The sequence below is a fragment of the Manis javanica genome, chromosome 1, assembly GCF_040802235.1.
Source record: "Manis javanica isolate MJ-LG chromosome 1, MJ_LKY, whole genome shotgun sequence".
Lineage (NCBI taxonomy): Eukaryota > Metazoa > Chordata > Mammalia > Pholidota > Manidae > Manis > Manis javanica.
In genome coordinates this window covers 171,338,809-171,354,472 of record NC_133156.1, presented here as the reverse complement: position 1 = coordinate 171,354,472, position 15,664 = coordinate 171,338,809, and positions in this window count along the sequence as shown.

The following is a 15,664-nucleotide window of genomic DNA, read 5'->3' as shown; positions in this document are numbered from 1 at the left end:
AGTGTGGCTAAGCCTGTGGCTGATTCCACCCAGCATGAATTCTATGACTTCTCTTCTTAAACTTACCATTTTCCTAAACTAATTTAATACACATTCCTTTCCAAAACATTCCTTCCATTATGTTCTTCTCATGAATAATAAATATCCTAATCTTCCAATTACCTAAACAGGAACATGGTTAACCCTGTATCCTGATAGTATGCTATATACCATCTCATTTACCATCATATCCCCCAGTTGTACAGTTTTTAACCTTCTTTATATCTATCAAATCTTCCCCTCCTTCTGCAGTCTCTATTCTTAAGAACTAGGTTCTGAATTCTGTTATTCCTTGTATGAAATCTCCCAGCAGCTTTCTAACACAACTCTCTGCCCTGAGTCTGTGCCAGATTGAATCTGCCCTCCACACAGAGGCCGGGGTGACCTTTCCAAGATGACAATGTAGTGTGTTACATCTTGGCTTAAAATCCCTTCAGACCCCACCCTAGTTTTTAGGAGAGTGGCCATCTCAGCTCTCCATGCAGCTGAAATCTCTTTTCAACCACTCTCCTCATTTCCTTCTAATGGTACAAAATTGCTGAAAATGTGAAGGACCAGAGACCTTCTCTCTGCTGTGCCCCCACCTGTAACACTTTGCAGGCTTCGTCATCCAGATAGCAGCTCTTACGCTTCCTTCAAAAAGCAGCTCAGTTTCTCCATCTCTAGAAAATCATTCCTGAAACTCCAGGAACGGAGTTTGGATGTGTTGAATGCCTTCAGCAGATGGCCACATTCTTCTGTAAGTCATGTCTTCATACTTGATTATCTTCCCCACAAGTATGGATGATAGACATTGCAAGACCAATCACTTCTCAAACTGGGTGTCCTCTGTACTTAGCATGGTGCCTGGGCATAGTAGGGCATCACTGTTGAAGGAATGAATCAATAAAGTGTTTGAACAAACGAATGGATCAATCACTATACCATCAGTCAGTCTACTTTCCCCAAGGTCTCAGGCTGAACTGAATTCTCTTAGTGAAACTTACTCTGGGACCTTTATAAGGCACTTAAAAGAACCAGATGAATCAAATTCAATCAAATTACTAATCAATTTATTCACTTCTCTGTTCTCTAAAATTGGGAGCGTGAGAATGAATATGTATGAACATGTGTAATTATAGACGTTTACTCACATAAATTATCTGGCAGGCTCCTGGCGCTATGCTCATAGGAGTGAAATGTTCATTTTCAGTGTCTTCACTGCAGAGCTGCCTCTAAAGCACCATACTCTAAAAGCAAAATGGCTAAAGACTCTCCCCACTATTATGACTTATTCATTGCCTGTTCTTTGATACTCTTCTCTCAAAGGCATCATAATTCTCCAGTGGCATTCCAAGGTAAAATAGACCCATGGGATTAGGGGAGATAAAATGTAATATTGCTGGCTTTGATATTTCATCATGTCCCTAGGAAACTAAATGTTTCTTTCATTGGTCTTCTTTTCAAAAGATTAATTGATGACACTTATCAATTTCTCCATCCTTTGATTCTTAAAAAGAAAATAGGGGAAAAAATGTTTTTTCCTTGTGCTGTCACATGGAGAGCCTGGAATTGGCATTTCTATTTCTAAGAAAGTTCTCAAGAGATTCAAAGCATGTGCTAAAGCTGAATGCTGGCCAGTCATTGCTGCTCTGCACTTCATGGCTGCCATTGTCCACCAGCCATGGGCATTATGGACCCGTCTACCATGCTGATGGCAAGAATGTTTGGAAAGTATGTCTCCCAAGTGTTGGGAGAGGATTCTGCCACCTTTGCGGGAACAATATTGTGAAAAGAACAGCTTATGAAACAAAGAGATACTAATTCAAATCCCAGTTCCACCATTTACTCATTGTATAAACTTGAGCAAATTAATTAACTTCCTGAGTCTTTGCTTCCTAATGTATAAATTATGACAAATAATAAATATCTCATATGATTGTTTAAAAGATGAAGCACAATAGCACAACAAGCAAAATGCCTGGTATTTAGTGATCAATTAGTATAGTCCCTTCCTCCCTCTATCTTAGGAAATTACTCAATTAAAATCATAACCTTTGGTAAATACTTGATTGAGTCCCAAGTTCCTAGAATTAGTCATCTAGAGAAAGAGAATATGTCCATTTTACACCAAATGATAGTCTTATACAGAACAGCAAAGCTTCCATAAAAAAGCAGTAAGTACTCTTAAGCATCAGGCACTTAGGCTACAGCAGGACCCATACCATCTTCCTCCTCGGTTTACAACTTTCTCCAGTGCTGAGGTGGATAATAGGCAACCCTGCAGGAGACTCACATTTGCAATGATGAAAACGACTTATGACTACTGACCTCCTAAGTTAGTTATTAAGTGTTAATGCAACTTGATACTCAAATCAGAATGCCAAATAGGGCATTACAAGAGTTTACTAGGACTGTAGCTGAGTATTCTGTGAAGGCTTCATACTCTGCAATCCTTGGCAATCCTGTGGAGATCCTAATGCCAATATATGCATGAAGATCTCCAGTAATACAGTAAGACAACTGTCAGGGCACCATCAGTGCTTTTTTCAATAGGTCATTGTTTTCATTTGGTGACATTCTTGCTTGCCAATTTTGAAATACTATGAGTTTTATTTTATTACTATCAATTATGTTTGTTGTTGGGTACTATTTTTATCTACCACAAAGAGTGGAATACATGTTTATCAGATGATTTTCATTTTTCAAATAACCAGACTTAATTTACATATATTTTTCAAGTAAAAGATTTCACATCATCTACATTGCTAAGAGATAGAGACTTAATTTCTCCCTACATTTGCTTCACTTGCATACTTCTTCATAATTAAACAAAGGTGATTTTTTTCCTCCTTTTGAAATAGAGTAAAGGAAAAAGTTCTTCCTTGTATTTTTCTTCATGTAAGTGAACATCTGACAAAAACAAAGTTTAAGAGCTACTGGTTCAAAAGGTGCCCATTATCTTTGGAAATATCTAGGCAATTGACCAATTAATCTGCCCTTCAGAACAAGAGTTAATTGCTCATGGGCTCCTTATGAGTTTACTTTACTATTCAGGGAGCAATTATTCAATTTAGTGATTTACAGAATCCTATCCTGAGAATCTGAATGAGAATAGGTTATCTATAACTATGAGTTCATAAAGGATTTTATTCCTGGGGTGTAAATCAAGTTAGATTTATGGTTCCTCGAGTAGTCATTTTTGAAGTTTGCAAGAGACATTGTAGAACTGATTAGCTGTCTTTCCAATATAAACTGGAGAAAGTATATCATTCAACCCCAGAAAAGGATGCTTTGGAATCAAACACCTCTCACAGCTTCAATGCAAATGCCCCATAGGGTTTTGTGTATATGTGGACTAAGGCAGGTAACTTTCCAGTAATGAAGTCCTCCCTTCTACACATCAGGATATATTGGGTTACCAGTGGCAAACCCCAAAGTAAAGACAAAAAGCCTAGCAGAGACTTTTTTCAAGGATTCAGGCTACTATTTTGCCATAAAATCATAGGCTGTTAGAGTTGCAAGGGGCCTGAAAGTTTACTTAATCTAATTCCCTCTTTTTTAAAAAACTGAAGTGTTGTGACCCAGAAAAGCAACCCAGCTAATTAATCATTTAAGTTAGTAAACAATCCAGCCACTTTTTACATTTAATGTTTAATATACAGAACACTATCTTGAGGTCTCTACTTACTTTGATAATCACATGTGGTAGGCAAGGCACATGACACGATCATATCCAGTCTGGGGAATGAGAGATTAAAGGGTGGCGATAGGGAATAAACACAGAGCTTCTGCCTTTGATTCCAGGAGTTTGGCATTTTTCTTCTGCTACATAAAACTTCCTAGAGTTAGTCACAAATCAGGACTAGGACTAAGATCTCCTAGAATAAGCCAATTGAGAATTAGGCTATGCAACAGGGTAAGCACAACAGCCCTGTTTTTTAGGGCTTGCAATTGATGTATGTGAATCTGAGTGTCGTAATGATCCTCCTCTCTCCACATGGAACCACACTGTGGAGAAGTAATGAGATTTGGTAACAATAAGGCAACTTGAAAGATGGTGGCATGAAAGGTGAGACAGAGGCTTCCTCCTAAAACTGCATATAATATGAAAATTAAATTAATTCAACTAATCCTGAAACATCAACAGGAAAGAGGACTGTGCCAGACTGCATATACCCAGAGAAAAGAACACACCTCATGGTACAGGGTAACATACCAAAGCTGTGGCCCAGAGGGACCCAAGCCCTTCCCCCACCCCAGCTCACCAGCAGGAGGAAGAGAAACAGAGTGGGGAGGGAGTGGAGGCCTGGGACTGCTGAATACCTAACTCTGGAGATCTGGTCTGGGAGCACAAACCTACATTTCATGGTGCTGTCATGATACACTCATGATTAGGGGATTGGAAAGCTAAGACAGGCAGAATTCCTGGAGAGACTGAGATTGCAGCTGCTTGTGGAAAGCAGGGATCCATATCCAGCTGCTCAGAGACAAAAGTAAGGCAGGCAGTCTGAGAGACTTCCTAACAAGGAAGCCCTTAGCAAGAGGGCTGCTAAAGGGGCAGGGATTGCACAGAGCTTACTGCTCTGGAGAAAGGACAAGTAGACAAAATTGTATGGGTGCACTCTGCCCAGCAGGTTGGGAGCTTTCACAATTTTCAGGTGCTCCAGCACCCTGGCTGGCTACACAGCTCCAAGGACCCCCTCTGTGATACGCAGCCTACTGCGCCTTTTTCCGGGCCAGCCCCACCTGGCTCGCAAACCAGCAAACCCTACCCTGGCATTAGGCCAGCCAGAGGGAAGATCTGTGTACAGCAACTACAAATGTAAAGCATAGAGGCTTATACCTGTGTGCTCGGCCCACTAGTTCAGGCAGTGGAGACAGGCATAACAGCTGGGAAACGGAAAACAGCTCTTTCCTCCCCCTAGGCACCAATACCACACCCCTGCGACACCCAACATTGCTTCATGGGCTCAGTAGCTCCAGAAAGTATAGCTTCTGGACACTAGAGGGCACCAAATGCAAATATGAAATGCCAAAGGAACCTGGTTCAGAGTAAAATTAATATAACTGCTGAGAAAGATGACATGGACCTCATAAATCTTCCTGAAAGGGAGTTCAAAATAAAAATCATTAACATGCTCATGAAGGCACAGAAACATATTCAAGAACTCAGGAATGAATTCCGGTCAGAGATCCAATTGTTGAGGAGAACAATGGAGGGTGTTAAAAGCAGGTTAAAAATGGTGGAGGAGACAATAAATGAAATAAAATCTAGAGAAGAGAACTACAAAGAAGCTGAGGCACAGAGAGGAAAAAAGGACCTCTAAGAATGAAAGAATATTGAGAGAACTGTGTGACCAATCCAAATGGAACAATATTTGCATTATAGGGGTACCAGAAGAAGAAGAAGAGAGAAAAAGGGATAGAAAGTGTCTTTGAGGATGTAACTGCTGAAAACTTCCCCAATCTGGGGAAGGAGATAGTCTCTCAGGCCATGAAGATCCACAGATATCCCAACACAAGGGACCCAAGGAAGATAACACCAAGACATATAGTAATTAAAATAGCAAAGATCAATAATATGGACAGACTACTAAAAGCAGCCAGAGAGAGAAATAAGATCACATACAAAGGAAAGCCCATCAGGCTATCATCAGACTTCTCAGCAGAAACCTTACAAGCCAGATGGGAGTGGCATGATGTATTTAATGCCATGAAGCAGAAGGGCCTGGAACCAAGATTATTTTATCTGGCAACATTATCATTTAAATTTGAAGGAGGGATTAAATAATTTCCACATAAGCGAAAGCTGAGAGAATTTACCCCCCACAAACCATCTCTACAGTGTATTGTCAAGGGATTGCTATAGGTGGAAGTGTTCCTAAGGTTTAATAGCTGTCACCAAAGGTAACAAAACCACAGTAAAGAAAGTAGAACACCTAATTAGTAAGCAAATGCAAAATTAAATTAACTATCTCCAAAGTCAATCAAGGGATAGACAAAGAGTACAGAATATGATACCTAATATATAATGGAGGAGGAAGAAAAAGGATGAGAAAAAGAAAAGAACCTTTAGATTGTGTTTGTAATAGCATATTAAGTGAGTTAAGTTAGACACTTAGATACTAAGGAAGTTAACCTTGAAATCTTGGTAACCACAAATCTAAAGCCTGCAATGGCAATAAGTACATACCTTTCAATAATCATCCTAAATGTCAATGAACTGAATGTACCAATCAAAAGACATAGAGTCACTGAATGGATAAAAAAACAAGAACCTTCTATATGTGGCCTACAAGACACTCACTTTAAACCCAAAGAGATACACAGACTAAAAGTGAAGGGATGGAAAAAGATATTTCATGCAACTAATAGAGAGAAAAAAGCAGGAGTTGCAGTATTTGTATCAGACTAAATAGACTTGAAAACAAAAAAGTCACAAGAGACAAAAGGACATTACATAATGATAAACGGGTCAATCCAACAAGAAGACATAACCATTATAAATATCTATGCACCCAACACAGGAGCACTTACATATATGAAACAAATACTAACAGAATTTAAAGGGAAAATAGAATGCAATGCATTCATTTTAAGAGACTTCAACACACCACTCCAAAGGACAAATCAACCAGACAGAAAATATGTAAGGACACAGAGGCACTGAACAACACATTAGAACAGATGGACCTAACAGACATCTACAGAACTCTACACCCAAAAGCAGCAGAATACACATTCTTCTCAAGTGCACATGGAACATTTTCAAGAATAGATCATATACTAGGCCACAAAAAGAGCCTCAGTAAATTTAAAACAATTGAAATTGTACAAGCCAGTTTCTCAGACCACAAAGGTATGAAACTAGAAATAAATTAGACAAAAAAAATTAAAAACCCCACAAACACATGGAGGCTTCACAGCATGTTCCTAAATGACCAATGGATCAATGACCAAATAAAAACAGAGATCAAGCAATATATGAAGACAAATAACAATAATTCAACACTGCAAAATCTGTGGGATGCAGCCAAGGCCATGCAAAGAGGAAAGTATATTGCAATACAGGCCTACCTCAGGAAAGAAGAACAACACTATATAAGCAGTCTAAACTCACAATTAACGAAACTAGAAAAAGAAGAACAAATGAGGCCCAAAGTCAGTTGAAAGAGGGACATAATAAAGATAAGAGCAGAAATAAATAAAATCAAGAAGAATAAAACAATAGGAAGAAACAATGAAAACAATAGCTGGTTCTTTGAAAAAATAAACAAAATAAATAAACCCTTATCCAGACTTATCAAATAAAAAAAGTGAGTCTACTCACATAAACAGAATCAGAAATGAGAAAGGAAAAATCACTATGGTCACCACAAAAATACAAAGAATTATTAGAGAATACTATGAAAAATTATATGGTAACAAACTGGATAACCTAGAAGAAATGGACAACTTTCTAGAAAAATACAACCTTCCAAGGCTGACCAAAGAAGAAACAGAAAATCTAAACAGACCAGTTTCTAGCAACAAAATCGAACTGGTAATCAGAAAACTACCTAAGAACAGAACCCCTGGACCAGATGGCTTCACTGCTGAACTTTATCAAGCATTTAGTGAAGACCTAATACCCATCCTCCTTAAAGTTTTCCAAAGAGTAGAAGAAGAGGGAACACTTCCAAACTCATTCTATGAGGCCAGCATCACTCTAATACCAAAATCATCAAAGACACCATGAAAAAAGAAAATTACGGACCAATATCCCTATGAACATAGATGCAAAAATACTCAATAAAATATTAGCAAACTGAATACAAAGATACATCAAAAAGATCATCCATCATGGTCAAGTTGGATTTATTCCAGGGATGCAAGGATGGTACAACATTCGAAAATCCATCAACATCATCCACCACATCAATAAAAAGAAGGACAAAAATCACATAATCATCTCCATAGATGCTGAAAAAGCATTTGACAAAATTCAACATCCATTCATGATAAAAACTCTCAACAAAATGGGTATAGAGGGCAATACCTCAACATAATAAAGGCCATATATCACAAACCCACAGCCAACATTATACTTAACAGCGAGAAGCTGAAAGCTTTTCCTTTAAGATCAGGAACAAGACAAGGATGCCCACTCTCCACACTTTTATTGAACATAGTACTGGAGGTCCTAGCCATGGCAATCAGACAACACAAAGAAATAAAAGGCATTCAGATTGGCAAGGAAGAAGTTAAACTGTCCCTCTTTACAGATGACATAATATAGTACATAAAAAACCCTAAAGAATCCATTCCAAAACTACTAGATCTAATATCTCAATTCAGCAAAGTTGCAGGATACAAAATTAATACACAGAAATCTGTGTCATTCCTATACACTAACAATGAATTAGCAGAAAGAGAAATCAGGAAAACAATTCCATTCACAGTTGCATCAAAAAGAATAAAATGCCTAGGAATAAACCTAACCAAGGAAGTGAAAGACCTATACTCTGAAAACTAAGACACTCATGAGAGAAATTAAAGAAGATGGCAATAAATGGAAACACATCCCATGCTCATGGATAGGAAGAATTAATATTGTCAAAATGGCCATCCTGCCTAAAGCAATCAACAGATTCAATGCAATTCCTATCAAAATACCAACAGCATTCTTCAATGAACTAGAGAAAATCATTCTAAAATTCATATGGAACCGCAAAAGACCTCAAATAGCCAAAGTAATTCTGAGAAGGAAGAATAAAGCTGTGGGGATTACGCTCCCCAACTTCAAGCTCTACTACAAAGCCACAGTAATCAAGACAATTTGGTACTGGCATAAGAACAGACCCACAGACCAATGGAACAGACCAGAGAGCCCTGATATAAACCCAACCATATATGGTCAATTAATATATGATAAAGGAGCCATGGACATACAGTGGGGAAATGACAGCCTCTTCAACAGGTGGTGTTGGCAAAACTGGACAGCCACATGCAAGAGAATGAAACTGGATTATTGTTTAACCCCATACACAAAAGTAAACTCAAAATGGATTAAAGACTTGAACGTAAGTCATGAAACCATAAAGCTCTTAGAAGACAACATGGGCAAAAATCTCCTGAATATAAGCATGAGCAACTTCTTCCTGAACACTTCTCCTCGAGAAAGGGAAACAAAAGCAAAAATGAACTCATGGGACTACATCAAACTAAAAAGTTTCTGTATGGCAAAGGACACCATCAACAAAACAAAAAGGCATTCTACAGTATGGGAGAATATATTGTAAATGACATATCCCACAAGGGGTTAACATCCAAAATATATAAAGAACTTACACACCTCAACACCCAAAAAGCAAATATCCCGATTAACAAATGGGCAGAGGATATGAAAAGACTGTTCTCCAAAGAAGGAATTCAGATGGCCAACAGACACATGAAAAGATGCTCCCCATCACTAATTATCAGGGAAATGCAAATTAAAACCACAATGAGATATCACCTCATACCGGTAAGGATGGCCAGCATCAAAAAGACTTAGAACAACAAATGCTGGCAAGAATGTGGAGAAAGGGGAACCCTCCTACACTGCTAGTGGGAATGTAAGCTAGTTCAACCATTGTGCAAAGCAATATGGAGGTTCCTCAAAAACTAAAAATAGAAATACCATTTGACCTGGGAATCCCACTCCTTGGAATTTACCCAAAGAATACAACTTCTGAGATTAAAAAAGACATATGCACCCCTATGTTTATCACAGCACTTTTTACAATAGCCAAGATATGGAAGCAACCTAAGTGTCCATCAGTAGATGAATGGATAAAGAAGAGGTGGTACATATACACAATGGAATACTATTCATCCATAAGAAAGAAACAAATCCTACCATTTGCAACAACATGGATGGAGCTGGAGGACATTAAGCTCAGTGAAATAAGCCAGGCAGAGAAAGACAAATGCCAAATGATTTCTCTCATTTGTGGAGTATAATAATGAAGCAAAACTGAAGGAACAAAATAGCAGCAGACTCACAGACTCCAAGAATGAACTAGTGGTTACCAAAGGGGTGGGGTGTGGGAGGGGGGTGTGGAGGGAGGGAGAAGGGGATTGAGGGGTAGTATGTTTAGTATGCATGGTGTGGGGGATCACCGGGAGAACAGTGTAGCACAGAGAAGGCACATAGTGGGATCTGTGGCATCTTACCTACACTGATGGACAGTGACTGCATTGGGGTATGGGTGGGGACTTGATAATATGGGTACATGTAGTAACCGCATTGTTTTTTCATGTGAAACCTTCATAAGAGTGTATATCAATAATACCTTAATAAAATATTTTTAAAAAGGAGGCAACTTAAGTACAGCCAGCTGCAGCAGAACTGGGACATCCTCTCCCTTCCCACCTCAAATCCGTAAGTTCCACAGAGACTTGATTCGTGATTTACATTAGTGATTCTTAGGAACGGGATGCGTGGCTTGCAGAGAAGAGCCTTGTAAGTTTAGGGAATTCACTCTATGGACTTCAGTTTCCCTATCTGAGAGTAAGGGGGTAGGGCAGATGCTCTCTAAAGATCTCTGTTATATTCTCAAGTGATCATGCTGCACCCTAGTGGTGTGATTTATACATCCCCCCTTTTGTCTCCCAAGCTGACTCTGTACTTTCACTTCCTGAGCTGCTGATCTGTGTACCCCATCTCCTGCTCACAGACAAACAGTACAAGCAGTATAGTCCTTTGAGCAGTTTAGAACTAATGAATCAGTGCAGTAAAATAGGCTATTTGACTCTCTAGTGATAGCCCCAAATAGCTTGGTCCCACGGGCCCCCGCATTTATAAAGTTCTTGAGTTATCACTCAGGATAAACATACGTTCCTGCCATTCTGACAAGACTGGCCCTTTTTTGTCCTTTTCTTCTCGAATGAACTGTGACCTTTTCAGGGAGACCATGTCTTACATCACGCAATGTAAAGTAGCCACAAAATTACTATCACATGTCACCACATTTTAAATTTCTCTGCAGAATGTTTATCAGCATTAGACATTGTTCTCATGTACAAGTTTGTTTATTGATTGTCTTCTTTCTGCAAAAGGAGCACAAGACCCATGCATGACATTGTTAAGCATATAGTAGAGACTCAAGAAATATTTGTTGGATGGATAGATCCATGGATGCATGGATATCAAAGCTGGATGAGAAGTCAAACATCATCCAATCAAAACGTTGGACTTTGTGATGAGTGAGTGATGCCCAGAACAATAAAAGAGCTTGTTCACGGTCTCAAAGCAAATCATTGGCTTAGCAAGCCAGAAACTCCTGATTTTTCACTCCAGTGATCTTTCCATTATAATTTAAATTAGGAAGGAAGAAGGTCTGTTCAAGAGCCCTAAGAGAGGTAAAGGGGGAAGCTCATTGACTATATAGAGAATAAAATGGAAAGGGGTTGAGAGGGCTTTGTGATGAAAAGAGATTGGTCATAGGAGGGATTTTTATAGGCAGAGGCAAAAGGCCTGGAATATTGCATAATTCACCTGCTGAAAAATAACTTGGGCATGAAATTCATAAAACTTATCTCAAATATTTTAAAAATTATTTTGTAATTTTTTAAGATCCTCCTTGAACATGAGCCCTGTATCAGTCAAACACTGCTGTGGAACAACAACTTCCACATCTAATTGGCAGGTAACAATGAGCATTTATTTCTTGCTCAAGAGTGAGAGCTGACTGATCTAGGCTGGGTTTAGAGAGGTAACTCTGTGTCAAGCTGCAGATCTGTGGATCTGGTTCAGCTCCATGTGTCTCTCATCCTTCTCCCAAGACAATCAGGTTAGCAGGACATGTTCTCATGCTTTACCAGAAGTGCAAGTGCTATAGGCACAATTTCAGAAGCATAGTTCAAGCCTCTGTTTGCCTGTGTTTGCTGCCAGTGGGTGAGGCAAACAGCATGGCTAACCAAAGTCAAGGGATGAAAAAGTGTAGTTTTCCTATGGAGGTAGAAAGGACTACATGAATTATATGAAGAAGACCATAGACACAGAAGGGGTAAAGAATTGATATCAATAACTCCATCTACTTTCAGATTAACTATATCCCCAAGTCTCTGATGGGCTAACTTTGCATCTTGCATGTGTTTCTGTTACTGCATTCAATCAGGATGCATTGTAACTCTTTTGACAGTTGATCTTCCCACTTAATGAATCTAAAAATAATACTTATCATGTTAGTGGGCACACTACACACCACACAGTGCATGAAAATCTTGGCAGGTATAACCCTAGGTTTGCTTCCCAACAAACTATGTGCTGGAGTTATCCCGACTTAAAGAGGAGAAAAGTTACACTGAGGTGTCTCGTCCAAGCTCATAAAATTCAGAGTTGAGTCAAGTACTCCAAGCTAACTACAAGGCCTCTTGACTTCTTCACTAAGCCATGAAGCTGTAGTTTCCCTTGTTTGATAAAGAGCTCAAGCAATGCCTTTATCTAAGGTACCTTTCATCAGCCCAGTACCTATAGCAGTGCCTGGTACACAGTAGGAGCTCTATACTTGCTAATGGAATTGAGTTACACTAGCTCTAATTTTGTCTTTTCAGCATTATCTCCTGCTTCTCCTGCAGGTATTCTGCTCAGGCTGACCTACTACTGCTTAAATAGCATCTGCCTCTGCCCCTCTTTCTGCCATTCCTAATGCTTAGTCACTCAATCACTAACACTAAATCACTCATCTAGAATTGTCATCCTTGTGTCAGCGAGACAAAAACCTGGGAGGCTAGATTGTGAAATACCTTGTTGCACTTGGCTCTATCCATGGCTCGTGTGAACTTAACCACAATATCTGAGCTCTCAAGGCTATACCCCACTGGGGGCCTGGAGGTCCTTATTGAATTCTCCTCATCTGTTTGGTGACAGAGAATGATATAGGGTGAGATGCATGTTTTATTTATGTCATGATCATTCTTGCCAAGATGACATTCATAAGGACCGGAATGACATGCCATATTTCATAAATATGGAGGTTTTGCTGTAATAGGAAAATCTCTGTGTTTAAATGATAAGATCTGTATTCTGATACTCAGTCATTACCTCAGCATTGCCTCCCCTCGCTAATCACCTTACCTCACCCTTGCGTCATCTGCTAAACTGAAGGGTTGCATGCTCCCCAAGGGGCAGGATTAAATTCTCCATGTGAATGAGAAAAGGTGACGCAAAAAGAGCTATGTTTGTATAAGTAAACATATAAGGAAAATGTAAAACTTACCAATTATTAAAGAAGAACAAATTATAAATAACCTCTGTGTATACGTATATACATATAGTGGCTACATAAAATTTATATACTTTATATTTATATACAGAAAGTTTAAATGTAATGTGTTTATATATTTAAAGCTTGTACATAATGTGTTTATATACAAAGTATCACATAAGGCCAAGTACATTTTAAAAGAACAAAATTCTCAGTTTTAGAAAGGTTGATTACAACTTACACTCTTATTTATAAGGGCTAGGGGCAATGTAAACTAATACATCGGTAAAAAACAATTTGTCAACATGGTTCTAAGGAAACACATTATATGCATGAGGATATTCCCTGAAGAGGAAGCACTAATAATGACCAGTGGAATATTTAAAAATGGTGACACTAATTTGGCATATCACTAACATGGATATTATTTGGCAATTAAGACCATAACTCTAGATTCCATGGAAGATTATATGTACTATGTAAGAAACTTCATATCCATTAATGTCAAATTTTTTAACAGGTAGAATAAAAATTTAACTACCTATGAAATTAGGTAAAATATATGTATTAGGGCAGACTGAGTACTACAAAAATAACCTCGAAATCTCAGTATCTGAAACTAATTAAGCATAATTTCTCAATCACATCCAGTCTAATTTAGATGAGGAGTGGAAGTTGGGGAGTCTCTGCTCCACACAGTTATTTAGGGACCCCAGACCCTCCCAGTCCATGGCTCCCCTACTTCCTGGTGCCTGATGCCCTGGATACTCCTCACCTAGAAGGCAGATAGAGGAATGCAAGGTGGAGAAGGCTTCCCTGCTCTTAACTGCCTTTGCTTGAAAATGATAAACGCGGCTTCTGCTGGAGGGCATTGTCAAGACCAAGTCCCATGCCCCCTGGCCGACCTGAGGTGAAGGAGGCTGGAAGATGTAATGCAGACAGATGAATGCTCAGGAAGGAGAGAAAATGGGTCTGGCGAGCATCAGGCTGGTCTGTGCCACAGTGTTTATCAACGGATGGTAAGAGGGTATAAGAATGAAAAAGAGTAGATGTACTAAGGAAACAGGTTTACTTGCTAAGTAAAAGGTTTACTAAGTTAGGCAATTTTTCATTATTTTTATTATGTTGTATGTAAGAGATACAAACATGAAAAATAAAAACATGCTTAAAATACTGTAATCAACTTAAATAATGTTTAAGTCCAATTACAGCATCCAATCATTAATAACTGAAGCATATTGAGATTTTATAATACAACTCCATTTCTGTCCATACTTTCTTGTGTCTTCTAAGAACCTAAACGTCAAAAAATATGATCTAAATTTTGCAGCCATTTGATGGGAGATGTGGAGCATGGACACTCATTAATAGGATAGAAAAATTTAATTAAGCTCCATAGGCAATTATAACTTTGCTGGTTATTAACAGTAATGAGAAAAATTACACAGCTATGATCACTGGCAGAGCTATTAATGGGTTTTTTGATGACATAACATTTGTTTAATAGAAGCATTTCCTTTTATGTACAAGTGCCATCTGAGGGCAATTTGTCATTGTTATTAATTTAAGATCGTTTGATCTGTCACTCAATACCAGGTGCAATTAAAAGGGAGAGGATAGCATAAGCCTCCTCTGAGTAACCCTGCCAGGCAGAGAGGTTTAATAACAAAAATAAAATTGGGCCAAATATCAAAGCCTTTTTAAAAAGGTCAGGTCCCTTAAAAAACACAAAAGACCAGAAATGCAGTACAAAGAGAAAACTGATTTTTTTTTCCTTCCAGAAATATGAAAGCTCTTTATGAAGCTTGGGTCATTAATTACTGATAAAATTCTCTGCATGCAAATTAAGGTGATCATTTCTTTCCTACAATGCAATGATGAAAGTCACTTTAGGGACAGCCAAGCCCAGCCTTAAATGTTCTTCATATATGTGCAATGCCAGGACATGATAGAACAAACACATTGGAAAAAATCACTTTTGAATAGTTGTTACAGCACAAAAGTGACTGTATTAGACTGCAAGGGCTGCCATAACAGAATGCCACAGACTGGGTGGATTAAACAACAAAAATTTATTTTTTCAGAGTTCTGGGGACTGGAAGTTCAAGACCAAGGGGTCAATAAGCTTCGTTTCTCCTATGGCCAGTCTCCCAAGCTTGCCACGGCTGCCCTCAGGCTGGCTCCTCGCAAGGCCTCTCCTCTGTGCACCTATGTCCCTGGTGTCTCTCCGTCTTCTAAAAGGAGGCCGGTCTTAGTGGGTTAGAGCCCCACCCTGATCACCTCATTTAACCTTAACTATCTGTTTAAAAGCTCTGTCTCCACATGCAGTCACACTTGAGGGTTAGAGCTTCACTGTATAAATTTTGGTAAGACACAGTTTAGTCCATAGCAGTGATCATATTAACTCTTTA